General features: G+C 34.9%; 1 protein-coding gene across 3 annotated transcripts in view; it reads left to right on the forward strand.

The window, feature by feature from the left end:
• LOC125059135 (transcription factor EB) overlaps positions 1-21,759 on the forward strand; it is a 94,860-nt gene that overhangs the window by 20,223 nt on the left and 52,878 nt on the right. For 2 of the 3 annotated variants that reach the window (XM_047663368.1, XM_047663367.1), the window contains exon 1: positions 15,654-15,788. The exons of the other annotated variant lie outside the window; for it this stretch is intronic. The gene's annotated coding sequence lies outside the window, so the exon portion shown is untranslated. Of the gene's footprint in view, positions 1-15,653; positions 15,789-21,759 lie in introns of those variants that run through there. 3 annotated transcript variants of the gene reach the window in all.

Consider the following 21,759-nt stretch of genomic DNA (forward strand, 5'->3'; position numbering starts at 1 on the left):
AAGTTTTATTCTTTCAAATGCAATCAGCCTTCTGTGTTTGATTCAATCAATTAAATTGTTATGTCTAAGCTATGCCGGTCTCCGTCGGGGGCTTGAACGCATGACCATATTACTTTTCACGGCACTAAACTAAAGAGGACCATAAGTTTAATATTAAAAAACACATTTAAGACATTTAAGAATCTGGTGGATTGCTACTACCTTTTAACTTTCTAGATTTAAATTTAAAAAAAAATACTAGATACCCCAGGTGATTTGGCAAACCGATATCCAGATTGAACATTCTGATAAACGGAATAGAATATCCATAGTTACTTCTCTCATACTTTGTCATCGATTTTCGTTTAGTTATTATATTTTTTTTAATCTCTTCGTGTATGTTATCTAGCTTGTGGCATTACAAATTGTATTGAATTATTCTTGTACCAATTTATAAGTGTGCCGAGAATTCGACATAGTAGTATTTATCGGTTTGACACCAGTAACGATTCGCCAACTATATTTGGGTATACGATAACCAGCACATGTCTCCCAGCCCTTGAACCTGACGCGCGGGCGCACTGAAAATAGCTACAAATAAACACTGCGCGCCACTGCCACTGCCAAAAATTAATGTCTAGAGATGCTCCTGCCAAAACTGGTACTTCCTTGCTGTCATATTTAAATTATATTGGATTCTATTATCTATAGACCAGTCATTATAGACATTCGAAATCGAAAATTTGATAATAATTCCAAAAGTTTTCAAACTTCGGTCAAGTGAATGGTACATTGGGACGACAATAAATCTCATTTTGCAACCTTGTCCGCAGTCCGGAACATTGTTAAAATTGCAATTAAATTAATTTTTGCTGTATGGTCGTGAAAAAAATTCCAAAAGTTCTGCAAACTTGGGGAAGTTTTCGATATAATATTTCATATCACGTATAAAATTTGCAACCAATCTAAGTGTACGGAACATTTTTTGTTATTTATTTTATTTTCGATATATCTGTCAAATTTGCAGAACTTTTGGAACGTTTTCCTTCAGTTTAATAAAGAAAAACATTAATTTTTAATAACAAAAAATGTTCCGTACACTTAAATTGGTTGCAAATTTGACACGTGATGTAAAATAATATATTTAACACCACTCCAACTTTGCAGAACTTTTGGAATTTTGGTCTCAAGAACTGAGCAAATTATCATTTATTGCATTTTTAACAATGTTCCGGACCGCAGAGCAGGTTGCAAAATTTTATAGTTTGTTTTAATACCACTCCCGACCTTACATCAAAATTTGAAAACTTTTGGAATTATAATGAATTAATTGTCTTGACTGACTGGAGTACTATGCCATTGTCGCGATATTCGTAATTGGTCACTTACAATTTGTGCGAAGGATCTGTTGAAAACTGGAAATGTTAATTCAAAGTGAAAAAGGTGAATAAAGATGCTGGAGATGGCATCATTTTATTAAGGTTACATCTATTTGCCCAATTTGAGAAGCTAAACCAGAGACTGCGTAGGCAATAACAGCAGAGATTCTGCTGTGGGTTTAGTCCCACATTCCTCTGGTACTTTCTGGGCGCCATTTGCGGATAAAATGGTTACGGATATAAAAGAAGATCTATTTTGAATACAGAGATGTGATACTCAGAAGAACAGTTTATAAATATGGAGTATTGTTTGAAAAATATACTTCTATGACAAGTCGACTGTTGCGTAATTTTAATTATTTATCTTGTATTAACAGTGTAATTTAATAAGGAATTATCTCAATAATAACAGCTCAAACACTTTTTAAGTAATAAACTTGCCAGGGCAATAAAATATTTAGAATTTAGAACGTTTTATTAATAAAATAAAGTATATGGGTTTAAGTTAATATAGGTATTGCATGATAAATATACAAGTATCGATTATTGTCGGTTCGGATATAGTGGAGAAGCGCAATCCGGCTTTCCGATATTTTTCTCATGACTCATTCCGGTATCCGATGCCGGACCGGAGCAGTGGAGAAAGGGCCTAACGTTAAGCAACAAAAAAGTAATTTGAAAAATTTGTTGTGCTTCTATTACATGAATACAAAGCATAGTGGTTTCATAATGTAACATTTCATGATCTTATTATATTATTCTGTAAAAAAAATTAAAAAGAAAAAACATACATGTCTTATTTTTAAGTATTCCTAATGAGTAATACGCTGTATGGGTGGTAGTGTCTACATATTCTAATAAGTTTTAATAGTCGTTCATTCAGTCGAATACTGTCTTTAAAGGCTCGATTCGCATTGTGTAATAAATGTACTGCCTTTGATAGAACAATCATGATAAGTTGTATTCCTTGCCAAAGAAGGCGTAGTAAATCATTAAAGATCAGTACAATCATTTCTTAATATATTTTAGATAGATATAACGGCAATATACAGATATATACTGAACACAGGACCCCTATATAGAAACCTATCAAGCACTCGATCAGGCAGATATGTGGCCGAGAGGCTATCAGCAGGGTTCAATCTCCCCTTTCCTAAAAAGGGACTTTGTTTGCTTTTAATTTAGATCTGGCGTCTCCCGTCAACTACTTCGGAATATTCTTATGATATTTATGGGTGAGTCGAAGCCCGCTGGCCGCCAGATCTGCGTTACCTCTTACGAAAAATCTATGGCAATATATTTATTCATTTTACAATTCTCAAATTCATTGTAATGTCATACATTACAATGAATTTGAGAATCCTTTTAGGTAACAAAATACCTGTGTCAGGGTTCCCAGCTCTTCCATAACATACTTAATAGTAAATTCCATAAAAAATATATGTACATATATACTGTTTAATAACATGTTTCTTTTTTAGTTATTTTTATTTTTTCAAGTTTTTCCTACGCGCCTGAGTGCATGAGTGACTGATATTCGTAATATATAATTACTCACGAATATGATTAAAAAGTATCATAACAAAATTAATAAACATATTTATACTCAATATGTCACTATTGAAATTAAAATGATTATAGTTAACAAAATTAAAACCAAAACCATAGTTAGTTATGAGTTAATGTTATTAAATAAAGAACGATGTATGGATTTGAATAATGCAATTAATGCCCACAATTGCTTCGTTATGCAAATTATATTTCGTTGGCAACTTTTCAAAATTTAGATTGACGTGCGGTAACGCTAAATCAAAGTTATCGAAAAAAGATAATTCACATGTTCTATTTAAAACCGCCACCGTAGCTTACCACAAATTATCTACCCTTCTATATTTACTAGCTGACCGGGCAAACGTCGTTTTGCCATGTATATCATTTATAATAAAAAATAGGGGTTGATCGTAGAGGGGTGAAAATTAGGGGTTGTATGTATTTTGGCATGCTGTATCATAAACAAATAAAAACGAAAAGTTTTGTCTAAAAATAAAAAATAAAATTTAGGGGTATAGTCTATGTATAGTATAGGATATTGTCCGATTCTCAGACTTACTGAATATGCACACAAAATTTCATGAGAATCTGTCGAGCCGTTTCGGAGGAGTTTAACCACAAACACCGCGACACGAGAATTTTATATATTAGATTTAGTATCTAATAAACTCATTTGAAAACTTAATTAGCTTGCTACCTCTGAGTGTTTGATGCCGAGCAGTTAGCTTAATACACAACCTCCTTCGCGGACGTCTTGATTGCCTAGATTTATATCAAGTTAAATTTTCTATCCCTAGACTGAGAATGAGACATACTGTTTTAGGTACAAATAAAAATAACCTTTCTAAACGCATACATTTTAGATTTGTTTTCTCCATTTGACATTTTTAATAACAAGGCCTACTACAAAAATGATATACAAAATAATTAATTAAATAAATAGTCCCACAAACACACACGCAGTCAATACACTACCACTCTCTGAAACCAGCTGTCCACTGAAGTATTTCCGAACCAATTCGACTTAGGGTCCTTCAAGAAAAGAGCATACCAATTTTTTAAAAGACCGGCAACGCACTCGCGAACCCTGTGGCATTGAGAGTGTCTATGGGCGGAGGTATCACTTAACATCAGGGTCGCCTATATTCTATATTATACGTAAGTAACTTAAAAAGTAGAGTACTCTGGTAAAAACCGTGCAATTCGGGGTAATAAGGGGGTAATATACAAATGTATTTGTTTATTTCGTAATCCTACAGCTAACATAAATTATATATAACAAAAAAACCCTTATACTAAAGGTGGAATACATAATATTGTAGGTATATATACAAAAAGGTTCAAACATTTACGAAAGGAAAAAATCTAGTAAAAATTATTAAATACATTAAACTAAGTAATACCTAATTCGTGTGTGTGTGATGGTGTGCAAGTGTGAGTATGTACGTGAGCGTGTGTATGTGGGGTGTGCTCATGATGCAGTTGATTTAGCACTATGGATATTCTTGATACCCCTTGCAGATACCGCGAAGGTTTAGACATGGCTAGGCTTAAATAGCGTTTTTTTTAAATTTGTTATTCTGGGGCTAAAATACGTTTCAGAGTCGACGCGTAGAGAGACTTTCACTGTCGATTGCGTAATGGTGAATGTCATAATGCCAAGTAAAACCTAGTTTACATAACAAATGTTTTTATTAGAAATTATTAATATTTTTTTATTAATAGTTATGGCGGAAAATGTTTATTAATATTCTGGCTCTACCACTGAGATTTCCGCTCCGTTTAATTATTCCAATCGTTATATTTAGTATTTTAAATAGTAACATAAATTTTTTATTAACGAATCCTATACTATATATGTTGCATCCCGGGTAGCTTGGATATTTTTCTTCTAAGGGTTTGTTGCCCCTTAACCAAGGAGACTTTATTGGAATGTGTAATATTTTAATTAACCTCGATTAACGTGAGTTTCATACGAAGAAAAGTTACTTTCTATTTCCCGATGTATAAATATAGCTAGCTCTATCTGTCGAAAATTGTCCGCATTCGAATGTGATTCGAAATTTATGAAGATTGTAGTTCACGAGTGTAGCGCTAGATGGCGTGATAATAAAAATGTTCAACAAACATTTTAATGTAATTTTTTTTTTCAGGTAAGACTGAAACTAATTTCCGCAGTTTAGAATATAAATACATTGGAGGTAAGTTGTCAAATTAAGTTAATTTCTAAAAATGCAATTATAAATAATATTGATAGCAAATTATTTACTGTTAAGAATGCTCAGAAGCCAATTTAATACTACAAATTGGCTTAATAAATTAATTAATAATTTATGTGACATTGTCTGACAATTGACAGGTAATATTAATTATCTGTTCTCATCTAATTCTGTAATCAGCAAAATAATAAATATATTTAGTACTCGTAGTACATGAAAAACCGAAGATAACTCAAAGCCCCCTTATATATAGTATCAAGTGTCGGAAAAGTAAGAGAACTACTTGTGATTGTATCACAGGTTGACAGTTTGAGATGCCTTATCAATGGCAAACAATTGAGGTGCGCGGGCGCCGGCCTAGATATAATACTGTATTTATTTAAAATATTATAGTATAAGTTACGCCTCAAGCTAATAATACTAAATGAATATTCGCAATATTATATAAACGCTATTTTTTTTTAAATAAAATACAATCTCTACTAAGTTAATAAAATAATTTAAAAGATGGCTCGCGAGTGCCTTGCCGGCCTTTTAAGAATGCCCTTGTCTCGAAAGACTCTAAGTCGAATTGGTTCGAAAATACTTCAGTGGGCAGCTCGTGTCACTTAATGTGGCAAAAACTGCCTTAAAAACGGTCAGTTGTGAAACGACGTACGTCGAGGTGATAACTGATCTATCTCTTTTTAACTTCGCGTGAACACAATTTGACGGAAAGGGACGAAAGAGTGTAAACTGATTTGGTTTTTTAAGAAACAGGCTATGTTATTTACAGTAGGATTTTAGATTGTCATGTAGAAGATCCTTTCATATTCTTGTAGCCATTTTACTAACGAAATGGAGATTTTAAAGTAAATAGTATGCACGCGGTGATGCTTAGAGGCCTTGTCGTTTACCAGGACCAAATCCAGGAGGTGCTAGTTACTAGTTAAAAGTACCCATAACCCTATTCAACGAAGAGCTGTTCAAAACGTCGACGAATCCGTCTCCGAGCGGCTTGATCCTTTGGCGTTGCGTAGAGATCACTCTGCATCTTCTACCGCATTTACCATGGAGAGTGTTCAAATTAGTTTTTCGGATTAATACCTGCAGCTGAGTTTTATCATCGGACGTCGAGGCAGAATACGAAATTCCACCCGTATTACCTTGACGTCCGCCGTTCCACAACTGAGCGTTTTTCAAGGCAGTTTTTGCCGCGCACCACCACTATGTGAAACCAGCTGCTAAGTATTTCCGAATTCGACTAAGGGTCCTTTAAGAAAAGAGCGTACCAATTCTTAAAATGCCGGCAACGCACTCGCGAGCCCTTGAGAGTGTCCATGGGCGGCGGTATCGCTTAACATCAAGCGAGCCTCCTGCCCGTTTGCCCCCTGTTCTTGTATAAATAATTACCGACGAGCATTCGTGGTGTCATGAAAGTGGATGAAGCGAGAGAGGTTATGAGGCCCGTAGCAAGTGGAGATCTCTGCCTCACTCGTCGGGAAAAAAGGCATAATAAAATAAATAAATACTATGATAAAATAATATAAGTTATATGTTTCTGTGGCCTCAAACCTTTCCTTAAATTCTTGTTCTAGTGATATACCGACCATCATGGTTAAACACGTCCTCTATGTTTTTCTCCTAAGGTATTTACTTCTATTCCATTGGAAATATGGAATTCATGATGGTGTCCATTCAGTTAATAAAAAAAAGATGTGGTGTCCTGGGACACCAGGTAGGAACGAAGTTCCTTCGGCTAATGTAGAATTGACACAATTTGCAAATCTCTTAAAAGACTTGAGAAAAAAAATACAAACAAGAGGGAAGCAATACCACCTTTTCAACGGCTAAACAACGATAAACTCTCTTTCCTTAACTTTCGTATTATCTTTTTCTGCCATGCACTCGTGTGACCTCCCTGCCGACGAAACACAGACTAAAAAATATTGCGCAATACTCGCTTGTGTATACGACTGTCGCGCCTGCGCCCGTCTCATTTAACGGTTTTATTCCACGGACTTTTTCTTACGGTTTTACTATCACATTTTTTTCAGTTCGGTCGCCCAGCAAAATCCCTATGTCCTCCAAGCCTGCCGTAAGGAACTTCGTTCCAAAAATATCAGTGGCGCTACAACCTCTTTAGGTCTGGGCCTCAGATTTCTGAATCTGTTTCATGATAATTTTTCAATCTAATAGGCAAGTAGGTGATCAGCCTCCAGTGCCTGACACACGCCGTCGACTTTTTGGGTCTAAGACATGTCGGTTTCCTCACGATGTTTTCCTTCACCGTTCGAGCTAATGTTAAATGCGCACATAGAAAGAAAGTCCATTGGTGTACAGCCGGGATAGAACCTACGACCTCAGGGATGAGAGTCGCACGCTGAAGCCACTATGCCAACACTGCTAATTCCAGTTCCTTCTCCATTCAGTTAATATATGAGAATTATTTTCCAACTTGTAAATAACTAAAGCTAATTAATTCAATGTAATTACAAGTATTGTGGAAAATTAAGTTAGCTTAATGTAGTACATTAATACTGTATAATTATCAGCCATAATAATAGGATATCTATATACTTAGATATTGTGAGTGATTCTTTATGTAATAATGAATTTATAAACGACAGTGCAAAAAGTAATTGTTAATTAGTGGTATGTCAAAAATGGCCGCCACGCTCCGTCATCGCGGCTATTTCTTGGAAGTGTGGCTATTGCGCAGTTGATTCAATGGTTTCTTCCAATGTTTCTGGTACACTGCGTAGCTTCCTTTATCCATACAAATAGTATGAATATAATAGTTTTATTTTCGCTGGTATTTGTGAAAAATACACTGTCGAGGACATTTTTTAATTATTCTTTTAAAATTGTCTGGAGTTGACTTTGCATTGTGCTCATACTAATGTGCATATACTTCTATAATTTTACTGGACGTGTGTACGTCAGTGAACTGCTCTTAAACAGCTGCACCGATTTGTATCAGTTTTTTAGTGGCGCCCAGGATGGTTTACATTCACAAATCAGCCCGGCAGATGGCGCTGCAGTCGCTACTTTCATACTTTGTTTAATATCCTAATCGCTTGAAATATCATGGGACAATGTATGCTGGTTATATATATATACACATATATTATAGGACGGTATGTTAAAACTTATAATCTAAGTCACCCGAATTTTATAATCACTGTTCACTTAAAAATCTAATTACCTTTTCCCTTCGTGATTGAATAGTTTGATTTACGTAGCAATTTTTTTTAAACAGCGTGATGCTACTTATCTGGATACCGGCTACAGCCTTGTTGGAGTCCCTCAATAAATATAGGAAAACATGTTTTCGTAGCTAAAGTTCAATTGTTTTATTTTAAGTGGATGAAATTTATGCAAATAATTTCTCTTTATAATATCATATTAAAGTTTAGATACAATCATTTGATCCTTGTGCCACATTATGATTGCGGATCAATTAAACTGTGTCGATGGCCGACGCTTTTGATAGCGCATGATTCAGTTTTCAGAGTAAAAGATTACACTTCCCATTGATAAGAAACTTTAGGTTTTTTTTACGCTCAGAACAAAAGATTTGTCACATACTGTATGTTTTTGTTATTTATATAAAACAAATAGAAACCCATGTTGATACTAAAGTATATAGTGTTACTTCATTTTTGTAATAAAAATGAGTTTAAAATAGAAAATTAAAACAAATCTAAAAAGTTGGTCCCTGTGGCAGACCTTTAATGCTGGCAGCATTTCCTCGCTGTATTGCGATACTTATTCGTTACGCGAGGAACGCACCAGGTCACCGGTACTATCTATCAGGCGCCAACTTAAATCATTATTTAGCGCCTGTGCACTTGAACCCCACGGCCCAAGAGTGGCAAGAGAGGCCCTACTCCAAAGGGAACAACATCATTATATATATATTATTTAAAACATAACCTACGAAATACTGGTTTAGAAAGTGTGCCGTGCGCATGCGTAATCAGGAAATCTTTTTTGTCTTCTTGTTATCCATCCTTGTTCTTTGCCAATCTAAATCTTGTTATGACTCTCAGATGTTCTGTAGTCAAGACATTTGCATTTACCCGCAGTTATGCCCAACATATAGTCTGAAAAAGCTGATATACAATAAAGTACAAGCTCCCACCTTTTCAGAATGCCAAATCATAAAATGACTGCTTCACGACTGATTTTAGAGAGACCGCCGATGCGAAAACCGCTGTGTGAGTGCGTGAAGTGAGTTACAGAATCGCAGGGCTGTTTACGGAAGATGTGGGTAAAATATTAGAATTTGGAGGGTAGTAACAGAGTATAGGTACTGATAAGAGTTGTCATACAAAAACTCTCTAAAACCTATACGTTATCGTAATCCGTAGAGTTAATGTTTAATTAGTGAATGAAGGAATATGTAATGTTCGAAATATCTGTTTAATTCATAATGTACCAAAATACTCGTATACGCATTTCATGACGTCACACTACGTCACAACATGCGAATCTCTAATTTTAACGCACGCGTATGTGTCCAATGTCATAGTTTTACTATTTTGTCTGCGGTCGTAATGTGTAAATATTTGATGCTAGGAATCAGTTCTTCGAATCAGAAGTCATATTTTCTATTTGATATAATTTGTGTTCAGTTTTAAATTCAAAATGTTTTTATACAATTACCTTAACCTTATGTTGAACATTAATCTTCTTTACCGATACGTACTAGCCTGGTGGGATGGATGGAGTTATCAAGGACCTCGAAACAAGTGGTCGTAGTTGGGCGCAAGAAGCCCAAAATAGATTGTGATGGACTTACTTGCGGAGACTAAGGTCCACAAGGGGCTGTAGTCATTGATGATGATGATGAAATGGTAATTCTAGTATGAGTATGCTTTTCACTTCTCCCACCTAGCACTCTACACGTTAAATTTTGACAGTAACAGGAGGCAAACTGGCAGGAGGCTCACCTAATACTCACGTTGCCAGAAGGCTCGCTATTGCGTTGCCGGCCTTTTAAGAATTGGTATGCTCTTTTCTTGAATGAAAGTGTGGAATAAATAGATTGTATTTTGGATATGAGCGTCAAGAATTTGCAAAGTGAGTAATTATTTTGCCAATCTTACAGTCTGTACGCGTTCTGGGATTTTATACGCGAATAGTTCAATCGCGCATGTGTTAGACAATACTAATCAAATATGTTTGTTTACATTGGATGTACATAAATGTCTCGTTAGGTAAACGAAACGCCTTCTTGCGTAGGATTCAGCTAGAGTAAATTCTGACGATTCTGTAATGAGTATCTTGGCATTCAAAAAGCCGGCAACGCACATTAAACGTGCGTAAAAGGTCGTCATAATCTTTGATTACTGTTCGTAATAATCGGATTCGGATGTTAAGTGATACCGCCGCGTTGCCGGCCTTTTGATAAATGAGACGCTTTTTTTCTTGAAGGACCCTAATCGTTGCTCTAAAAATCATATTCCCAAGTTTAATGCTAATTATTTCGTAATCATACAGCTAACATAAATTATATATAACATAACACAATTGTAACACAATATTTGTTTTTTTTAAATATACGGGAATTGCGGGACGACCAATAAGGGCAGTCTACGCAGCCCATAGACACCCATTTTTAGTGGGTGCGTTGCCGGCCTTTGATTTGACTCGCTTTTTAAACATTTGGAGGTCGTATCTCTGAGGGAAGACCCCCCCCCCCCGGGAGTCGATTCCACAGTTCGCAAAAGAAAATGCCTTGTGAAACGGACTGCGGAAGACCTCCAACCATCAAGATGATGTTGGTGAAATTTAGAGGTCGTACGGCTCGTACTGTGTTGTGTGTGGCAGGAGGGATCAACTCAAACAATTCTTCCGAACACTCTCCGTAGTAAACTTTGTAAAAAAACGCAAAGAGACGCAATGTCTCTGCGTAGCGAGAGAGAATCGAGCCGATCAGTAAGACATTGGAGATTGACAATTCGACAAGCCCTTCGCTGAATTTGGTCAAAAGGAAGAAGCTGGTATTTGGGAACACCGGCCCAGAGATGCGAGCAGTATTCCATATGAGGTCGTACTTGAGCTAAAATAGCTAGTAGCGTAATTGGTATCAGTGTGTATCAGCAACACACTGATACGAATTGTGTTACAAACTCAAACTGAAATTGCCTATAGTTTGAATAATTAATGTTTGAAAGTTTACAAGCCGAGTGAATTACGCGCAATAAATTCGTATTTCGAACCTTGGTTTTGGTCTATATCTTCGATCTGTGTTATTTTCAACCCTCAGTCTGCCCGTCTGGCAGATACATATTCTATTTCGGAACGCGACTGGGACGCGTCGTTTTTCTTCGGAGCGCGTCATATTCGCATCATGGCGTCGCGCGCCAATTTTGACATTTGCCGCGAAATTTTAGCGGGTTTTTTTCGTGAATTTGGATGGCAGGACTTTTATGAAATAAAGTGTGTAATTTTGGTAATGAATCGATTGTCATGTGTTAAGTGAAAGTGATATGCAAGTACTCGAATTACAATCACAACAGAGCTGTAAGCCGTTTGGCCTGTTTTAATTATTGTATGTATTTTTAGTATTTCATTCAACGAAATGATAATTGTTTTGTTTACGAATACTTAATTTTAATTGCTGTAAAGTATATAAAAATGGAGATATCATTGTGGCATGTTAATATATTTATGTGAAACTGTGCATTTCGAAAATAGCGTTTAACACTGCCAAACTCAATAGAACTACTACTCCAATGGGGTAATACAAAGTAACTAGTCGAAATATCATTTTATATCCAACAGCATAAAAACCAAACACACGTACTTTTAACGTAAAGCCTCGATAGATAATAATAAATGTAATATCAAGTCGGTCAAATTCAGTTCCTACTTAAGGGACCATTTGTCTTAAGTTATCACTTAATTAGCTAACCTAACAACATCTTATAGTAACCATATCAATATTAAAAATATATTTTGATTTTTAATTTATTTAAATTTGTATTTACAATTTTCTTAACCTACAAAGTAATAATAAACTTTATTAAAAAGAAAATAAAAACAAATTTTAAAAGTTGGTCCCTGTGGTAAACGTATATGTAGTATAAATAAAATACAAAATATTTATTTTAATGATAAATATATTTACTTAGTCCAATCAATCAAATTAAATATAATATGTATTACTTTGAAGCTTCTATGTCTGCTTAAGTGCCTTAGAATTTTGTTACTCGGTCAGTCAGTCAGTGAGTGATAATATTAAGAAACTTTGACTAGTATTATTCTCAAACATATAATAATAACATGGCTATATTATAATAACTTTAAAATATATTTTCCTTCTCCACGATACTATTAATTTATTTTAATCTAAAATACATAATTATCTTAACTTTTATACAAAATATTTATTACTTTATATCGGCTCTATATTGAATGTATTTAGATAATTTTTAATATGTTATATAAAAATAGGTATATAGTGAATCAACTATGTGATGATTACGCGGTTTTTCCCTGCAGCTTTTTGTTGATAAACCAGCATGGAAATAACCAAAACGAAACATTAAAACTACTTTTAGGTTTAGATGTAAACGAAGATTTTAAATATTTTCTAAATTAACTGACTTTTAATTAACTTCACATACACTACTGTTAATCGCACTAAATATTAGTATATACATATTTTGAACTCATTTGTGTAATTAGTATAAAAATTTACAGATTTTACCTCAGCTGTTAAATAAACACTTATCCTTCCTTTTGGTTAAATCATTTCGACTATTATTATTATTAACTATTTAGTATATTGGCCTTGAAGTATTAGTTCTATAGAGTTTGGCTAAATGTTCAAATACACCTCGGTCAAATATTAGTAATTCTACTACTTATGGTATTTGTAATAAACGTTACCACAGGGGTGTTGTAAATTTTTAGTCGTAGACTTTCAGCAGTATATACAACCTAATTGTAAACCGGGAAAAAATTGACTATTGAGTATGACAGTCTACATTAAGTCATAACAAGAGTAAGAGTAAGTTGCATCGAATTAATCTCAAAATAATAATAGGGACAGTTACGGGCCACTGTCTTTTAAACAAACATATTTGGTCCATGTTGCGACAACCAGTACCTTGTGCAGAGGCTTTTTCAGCGCAGAGGAATCACTCACCTACGTAGACCTGGATTGCGTGGGTGTGGATTCCCAACGAACTGAAATTCTCGGAGCAGTGAGGTCACTCCGTGAAGTGCCCATTAAACGTTTTTTTTATAGAACAGGAGACAAACGGGCAGGAGGCTCATCTGGTGTTAAGTGATACCGCCGCCCATGGAGTCTCAATGCCAGAGGGCTCGCGAGTGCGTTGACGCTCTTTTCTTGAAGTACACTAGAACTAGGCTGGCTTAATTAGCAAGTACTTAACGCACAACCATCCAAATGGGCGTCTCCATGCGGAAAGTAAGTCCACACTACAATAGAGTGCACCTTTTATATCCGAGTTGGAAATAGGTTTGACTCACTCCAGATATCTCTGCTACTCAGAGAGCCGGGAAGGGAGTACCTACTAAAATTCATTTCGGGTGTATACCGTATTCAGGAGTACTTAATTACACACGATAGTAGGAATGTTGCATTGTAAGATTTGCATTGAGAGTTCAAAATCGCGTGTATTTCAATTGAGAAGGGTCCCAGAACGAATTGACCGTTCATCACGCGAGTGTTGCTAACCGCGAGACATTACTTGTTTTATTTTCAAGGATGCATCTTATAACTGCTTTTTACTCGATACAACTGATGCTATGAATCAAACGAATGAATGGTTGCATTTACATGTAATAATGAATGTCAGTTTCGACTAAGCCTTTGTTAATGTAAAAAAAACTTGTGTGTACTTGTACACGCGTTAGAAGTTGTTCTTTGGCGTAACAAGATAAAAATCTTTTCAAAAATTTTATATTTCGCCTTAACGTTAAAAACGACACTAACAATTGAAAAAAAATACTCTCATCATTTTTCCCCAACGCGCCAAAAGAAGTATAACTTCAAAAAAACTAAAATGTTGACTATAGCTAACTTCAGGGTGTCGGTTTTTGGTGACGGTGTGCGCGCGCATCGTAAAAATTTACTCTCATCATTTTTCCCCAACGCGCCAAAAGAAGTATAACTTCAAAAAATTATAAGTACGTTTAAGGTGATTCATTATCATTTGATTGGTACCCGAAAAACCTTTACAAAAACCTCTATAACTAAACATCAAAACTTATCAAATCTATCAATGTTAGGAAACCTTCAAACTCGTAGATCGGACTACTTAAATATGTAATTATTATACCTCGCATACTATCAGTATCAGTGTTTAACTGTAGTCTTAAGTCTCTTTCTATCTGCTTTGATTAAATCAGTGCAATAAGAGTCTTGACTCAATAATTTTTATTAATATGTATTATATGTAATTTACATAGTTTTTAAAATTAAAAAATTGATTTGTTCACTTAAATGATAGGTTTTAGGAAGAAATTACTAGAAATTTTTAACGAAACAATAAGTAAATTACAAAAAAACTGTTATTAAAATTCCAAATAATTTTAATAAATTTTCGAATAGCCCCCCCTTAAAAATTGAATTGCCCCCCTGTGGGGTGTCGGCTCTACGTTGGGTAACACTGGTTTAAATCGTTCAGCCTGTTTAGTTTTAACATTATTTAATATAGCTAATACCTATTATATTTTACTATAGTATGAGTAATATCAAACATCATTCACAGATACAAATTCGTTTTTGAAATCACGTTAGCAATACAAGTTTGATAGCAAATATTTTCGTGCCTCAAGGTGTTTCTGGGAATCAGCTCATGTATTTCTCTTGTGTTTATTTATAGTTCTCTTTAATGAAAGCAATCAGACTTCAAATTCAACATTACTGATATATTTTTTTATTTAAATATGAGTTACGTCTTGATGAAGTCAGAGCAGGCTTAAGCTTGCAACTCTCATCCCTGAGATCGTAGGTTCAATCCCCCGCTGTGCACCAATGGAGTATCATGCTATGTGCGCATTTAACATTTGCTCGAACGGTGAAGGAAAACATTGTAAGGAAACCTTGGACCCAAAAAACCAGTCGACGGCCCAGGCTCAGGAGGCTGATCACCTACTTGATTAGATTACCATTAGATTGACAAATGATCATGAAACAAATACAGAAATCTAAGGCCCAGCCCAGCAAAGGTTGTAGTGTCATTGATTTTTTTTTGATGATGTCGCCTGGGATATTATTTACATAGCGGCCTAAATTGTATGTTTTCTATACAAAAACAAAATGCATTACCACACATGTGAACACGTACTTTATCTAAGAGATCAACCAAAGCAGCTCTGTTTAACTTCAGTCTCAACCTGTCGCGATAATTCATTCAAAGGTTGCGTAGGAAGGAAAACAGTTGACGGTTGCATCACTGCCAGCAATTTTCAGCAGCAATTTACCTGTTATATACCTGATAGACATGCGCAGGCGCCGGCTCCATGCGTATCAAAATTCAGAAGGCTAACCCGTCAGTGTCATTCGTAACGTCAGCGCGAGTGGTCGTCGCGGCCACGCGCCCATTTAAACGCGTTGTTAGTAAACTGTTGACAATTTTAATATCAATTGTGTGTGCTAGTTTGTGTTTCGTTGGATTGCTCAACGTTCTATATGGTATAATTTGGCACGCCCGCCCATTGTTTATTTTGATGCCTTGCTAACGATAACAGCATTAACACGTGAGCTAACCTTAAGGAAATCACTGATAGATACCAAATTACTTTAACAATCAATACTTCAATAAATAGAAGTCAAGTGTCCAAGTGGCGCGTTTGATTGTGTCGCTTGTATTGTTTGATGCATACAGTTCATTATTGCTTGTAACTAATTAAACGTTTGGAAAAGTAGCTAGCTCCAGATGTTTAATGGGAGTGTATTTAATTCGTTGATTAACTTGATATGTGTACAGAACATACGCGTTGTTTGTCATTGGTTTTATTGCAACGCTTGAGGTTCTGGGTCAAAGTCAACTCCTGTCTTGTATCCTAGCGATGTAGATTAAGAAATCTCACTTGCCATTTCATATTGAACATTTAAATAAAAATTAATTATAATGTTAAGTCATATATTTTTGATAGTAAATTGTTATATGTTATACAAATGTATTTCGCCAAGAATTAACACGTAATAAAGTAAGTGAAAAATTAAATCTTATACCTGTTACATTAAATTACATGACTCAGAAATACGTGGATATCTCAAAAACCATTGAACAGATTTTGATGCAAATCTATAAGCAGATATGTTAACTTACATACGAACAGCCTAAGTATATCTTACTCAAATATTGATTTATTCCAATATAACAAACTTGTCAAACTAATAATCCTTTTTTGTAGTCGGTTACGATGCCTTAAATTATGTATTAAAATTTCAGCACTTATCGAATTCTAATTAACACTTAATTTATACATTAAAAATTTCACTTACTTTCATGATGACATCAAGACCAAAAACCTGTTTTGAAAATGAATTAGCTTCAATTTTTTATGGTTTAAATAAACGAAAACATTATATTTATTTTTGAAATTTTTATTTTGGGGTTCTATATTGTCAAGATGTTATCTGTATGTCTGACTGATCTGTCGCAATCTCATTGCGACATCGGATATTGAACTACATCGATTCCATCCAAAAAGTCGGGAGTAGTGTCAAAGTTCTTTTGCATCGGCTTGCAAGTATATAAGCAGTAATGTTGGCCTAATGGCTTCAGCGTGCGATTTTCATCCCTGAGGTCGTAGGTTCGATCCCCGGATGCGCTTTGTACTTTCTTTCTTTGTGCGCATTTAATATTCGGTGAAGTAAAACATCGCGGCTTGCCTTAGACCCAAAAAGTCGACCGTGTGTGTCAAGCACAGGAGGCTGATAACCTATTTGCCTATTAGATTGAAAAAATTATGAAACAGGTACAGAAATCTGAGGCCCAGACCTAAAAAAGTTGTAGCGCCACTGCGCATGAGAGTCGCACGCTGAAGTCACTAAGCCAACACTGCTATTGTAGTTTGTAGTCTATTTATACTAGGAAAATTGAAGATTTTCATAGATATTCCAAAGGAAAAAACGACGCGTTTAGATATGTACGTAGATTATGTTAATGAGAAAAATGACCTTGACTTGTTATAGTAATATGCATTTAACAACACAATGTCGGAACTGAATGTGATTCTTCACAGTGCAGCGTATTGTTGCTCTTAGGTGTCTTTTTGGTAACTTATTTAAAAAAAGTATTTAAAAGTAATAATAAAAACTTTATTCCACACAGAAATATTGTTGTGACAAAATTCATCTAACGCTCCCTACACGAGGAATCCCCTGTGTTGTGGTTAACTAGATAACAATTATTCCGAGGTACACGTGGTTTAACAATTTAAAAACAGTAATCACAAGTCGTATTAGACATTAATTACACGTGAATGTATCAGTGTGTGAATGAGTGTGTGCGTATTTAAGAGGGTGGCTGAGAGATGTTATATGCGATGTGTCTGTCCTAGGTTTTGGAACCTCAGAGTCATGCCAAATTATGTAGTAAGGGCGCTGTGTATTCGAAATCCAATTTGGCTAGTGTAATTTTTGTGCTGCTGACAGATTTTTACACAGTAGGTACATGTCACTGGGAGGTTACAGGCTCCTGAAATTCAGTTCTCACTACATCAGGAGCTTGGGATACATGTTTGTAATGTTACGTTTATAGCTATAAATTGTTATATAGAACGGCTGTCAAATAAGTAATGTAAAGATTTACACCTTGCAGCAATTACGTTAATGTGTCTTTGAAAAACTTTTACGTTTGATGTGTCTCTACCGTTTTTTAATTTGTTTTGTTATGCGTACCACTGATCGAAAAAAATAAAAGGTGTGCATGGGCGTTTAGCACTTAATTCCACTGCCTCTTTACCTTACCTTTTGCCACTTAAAATTTATTTATATTAATAAATTATACTGAGATTAATACACCATACTTAATTCGATGCGACAGGTACGAGACAACCCGCATACGTTTATAGAGTCACTTGATTATTCAAATATAAAACCTTAACATATTTGCAAAGAATACGGGTCTAAGATATCATTAAATCGTCTAGATATACGTAATTAAGAAAATAAAATTAGGTCCTTACATATGAAATTGGTGTTTTTGTCGTACTGGCCACTTTTGGAAAGAGATCTCTTTGGATAGGAATTCCAAATTCAATTTTTTACAGCTATTTACTCGTGCATTTGTTTTTCGAAAATAATCATTATAATAATAATACGTGTAATATATTAATTATCACTAAGTTCATTGACTGTTCATTCCCAACGTTTTTTCAGGTAGTACTATGTGGAACCATCTGCCCAAAGTTTTTCCAAACCAATACGACTTAGTTCTGAAAAAAGATAACGATTGTTTAAAGGCTGGCAATACACGCGAACCTGGGCAGTGTTCATATCCAGAAGCGTGCCCGTTAGCCCTCAGTTCTATAGAAAATAATTTATATAATAATAATTCACGTATAGAGCAACGAAACCTAAAACTTTAGAGCTTTACAGGGAACTTGATATTTATAAAGTGAAAACTAGTTTTTCGTTTACACAATAAATTGTTTATTATAAAGATATGATCCTGATGATTGATTTAATCATAAATTTTAAGTCTAATTACGATCACCAATACTACTCCTATCTCTTCCTTCCTTCCTTAACGGCTAAGCACTCGCGACTCGCGAGCTCTCTGGCGTTGGGTGTGCCCATGGGGGGTATCACTTAACATCATGTGAGCCTCCTGCCTGTTTGCCATCTTTTCTTTAAAAACAAGTAGTTTTAAAAACGTCTATGTATCATTTTCTCTGAGTAAAGTATATCCAAGAATAAAAGATCGTAAATTAGATAGTTTTTAAACAAATTTTAGTTCAATTTTGATTTAATATAAGGTATTAGCTAGTACATCTGCCTTAAGACTGGTTTTATCTAGTAAAATATTATCTTATGAGTATCATTTTTAGATAATAGTTTCAAACAGTTTCTAATCTTGACAGTGAATTAACTCAAGAGGCAAGATCATACGAAGAACGAATGATACAAAATAATCGTGAAATGATACAATTTTATTAAGTCTTGAAGGTTTATACGTCTGATAGTAAGCAGACGATAGAATATTCTCATGGGTCCCAACTTAATTTTGGTATTATAAGAGAGGATCCAGGTCACGGGGCCATCATCATTTGATAAGGCAATTGGTCTGTACCTTCTATACCTATTAAAAACAGTTGTTGATCTGAGATACGCACAGTGTTTTTCACCACTGAATGATGCATTAAGTATTCTGTGGGTTATACCACCTTGCCATCAGTAATACAAAAGCATAATTGGAAAAAGAAGATTTTTGTGAAAAGTTTAAAGACTACTTCTATAAAATACTATTTCTATAAATTGCGATTGATTAAACAAATTTATTTAAAACACAATTGTTGTAATATAGAGAATCCTTCAGGAATAATTCCTTATAACAACTGCAGTTTTGGCAGTCTCAGTATATACAAGACACTACGTTTTATATAATATATCGAACCAAATACGAATTGTTCTTTAGAATTCTAAAAACAAACCCGTATTGCGCAACGTCTAAACCAGTGTTTCCCAACCGCTTTTGTGCCATGCAACCTTAGCCTTACTAAAATTATGCCCCCCCTATTAAACATAAATAACTTTTAATTAAAAATAATATCGGGAAATTGAAGAAACATAAATAATACCTATCATATTTTATCTTCTTAGGAAGAAATTACTAGGAACTTATTAACGATACACAAACTAAAACATTATAAAAAAAATCAAATTCTAATTCCAAATAATTTTAATATATTTTCGAATAGCCCCCATTAGCAATCAAATTTCCCCTAGGGGGCGTGGGCCCCACGTTTGGAAACGCTGCGCTGGTCTAAGGCCCGGCGCCCATTATCGGCATCGGTACGACTGAGGATTTTAGGTGGCAAATAGCAATATACTATAACATAATGGCAATAAAGTAGAAATTTCCGTGATATGTGGTCGTAATAACAAAAATACGGCTTCGGTATGCTTGAGGCTGGTGTATCGGCAACCTTGAGAATGCTTCGGGATGCTTTGATATCCTTCGGCAACCTTCGGTACGCCGCCGGCGCCGAGGCAACACTCGGGGGATAGTTTGAGATAATATTAGATATAATAGATATTGAGACGCTTCGGCAAGCTACAGGACGGTGCGGCATCCTTAAGGACGCTTCGTCATCCCTAAGAAAGTTGCAGCATGCCAAAGCGTAATTGCCGATAGTGTGCGCTTGCATGTAGGATGCCGAAGGATCCTTTTCCTTGCCGATGCCGATAATGGGCGCCGGGCCTAAACAGTCTACTAACAGCTGGAGCCGTTCATTTTATGCATGTTAATTAAATTCTCATTTTAGGCCCTTGTATTACTATGGGAGCGATGTATGAGATGATGATTTAGTTGATCAAAGTAAGGCGCCAGATAAGGCCCTCCGAACAATTAGTTAAACGAGCTAAATTAACCTTACAATAAACGTTATTTCATGAGCCTAAATATTTGTCGCTCAAATACTCATTATAATTAAACTATGTGTGGCCTTCTAGTCTATTGGGTTGTGAATTAGTTTATCATTGGTATTTTGACGTGTATTACGTCTATTGTCTCGCGCTCGTTAATTACTTGAAGTTATTTTAGTTAACTTTAATTTATAAACGCGAATAATACGTCATAAACGTAACGTTTCGAGTGCTAACACATATAAGCAGTTGTGGTTAGCGACAGTCGGTCAGTACATTTATGTTTTTCTTTTAAATGGAAAATCATTATCTTAACAAGAAGATATTTTTGTAACAATTCGCAAATCCAATTTCGTTATCGGTGATAATGTCACATTCAAATATACTTGTTATTATTTTTCAAACACTTTGTTTTTGTATTTTTAAAATATAAAATAGGTATAGTATAAGGATTTGATCCTATTCCTCTCACGTAGCACAATCCTAGTTCAAGACTTACCAAAGATTCAGAGTATGTACCGTACATCAATTTTAATACGTTTTTGACACTCTGAATAAACCCTTATCTATATATATAAAAATGAAACCCGTTTTCCGTTGTCACGACATAACATGAAAACGGCTTGATCGATTTGTCTGATTATTTTTTTATAATATTCCTTGAAGTACGAGAATGGTTCATACCTAGAGAAAAATTAAAAAAATTGAGTGAAAAAGTCTAAAAACAACACTTTTCTATATTACCATACAAAATATTCGTAATAATATTTAAAGGCAATTTGAACTTAAAACCATAGCATAAAGTTCAATTGTAAGTGGAGGGGAAATTTTTATTTTTTGACTTAATGTATTTGTTGTATTATCAACTTTCTTTTTTTTATCTTTTAGCTAGACCGTTGTCCCGAATAGCAGAATAAGTATTTAAAAAAATCGACTATTAGGCGGTACGATGTTCGCCAGGCCAGCTAGTAAAAAATAAAATATATAGTTTCCAGTCAAACGCGTCTTTAATCATATTAACTTTGCAATTAATAATAATGGTAATGACCTTTGCAATTAATAATAA

The sequence above is a fragment of the Pieris napi genome, chromosome 19, assembly GCF_905475465.1.
Source record: "Pieris napi chromosome 19, ilPieNapi1.2, whole genome shotgun sequence".
NCBI lineage: Eukaryota > Metazoa > Arthropoda > Insecta > Lepidoptera > Pieridae > Pieris > Pieris napi.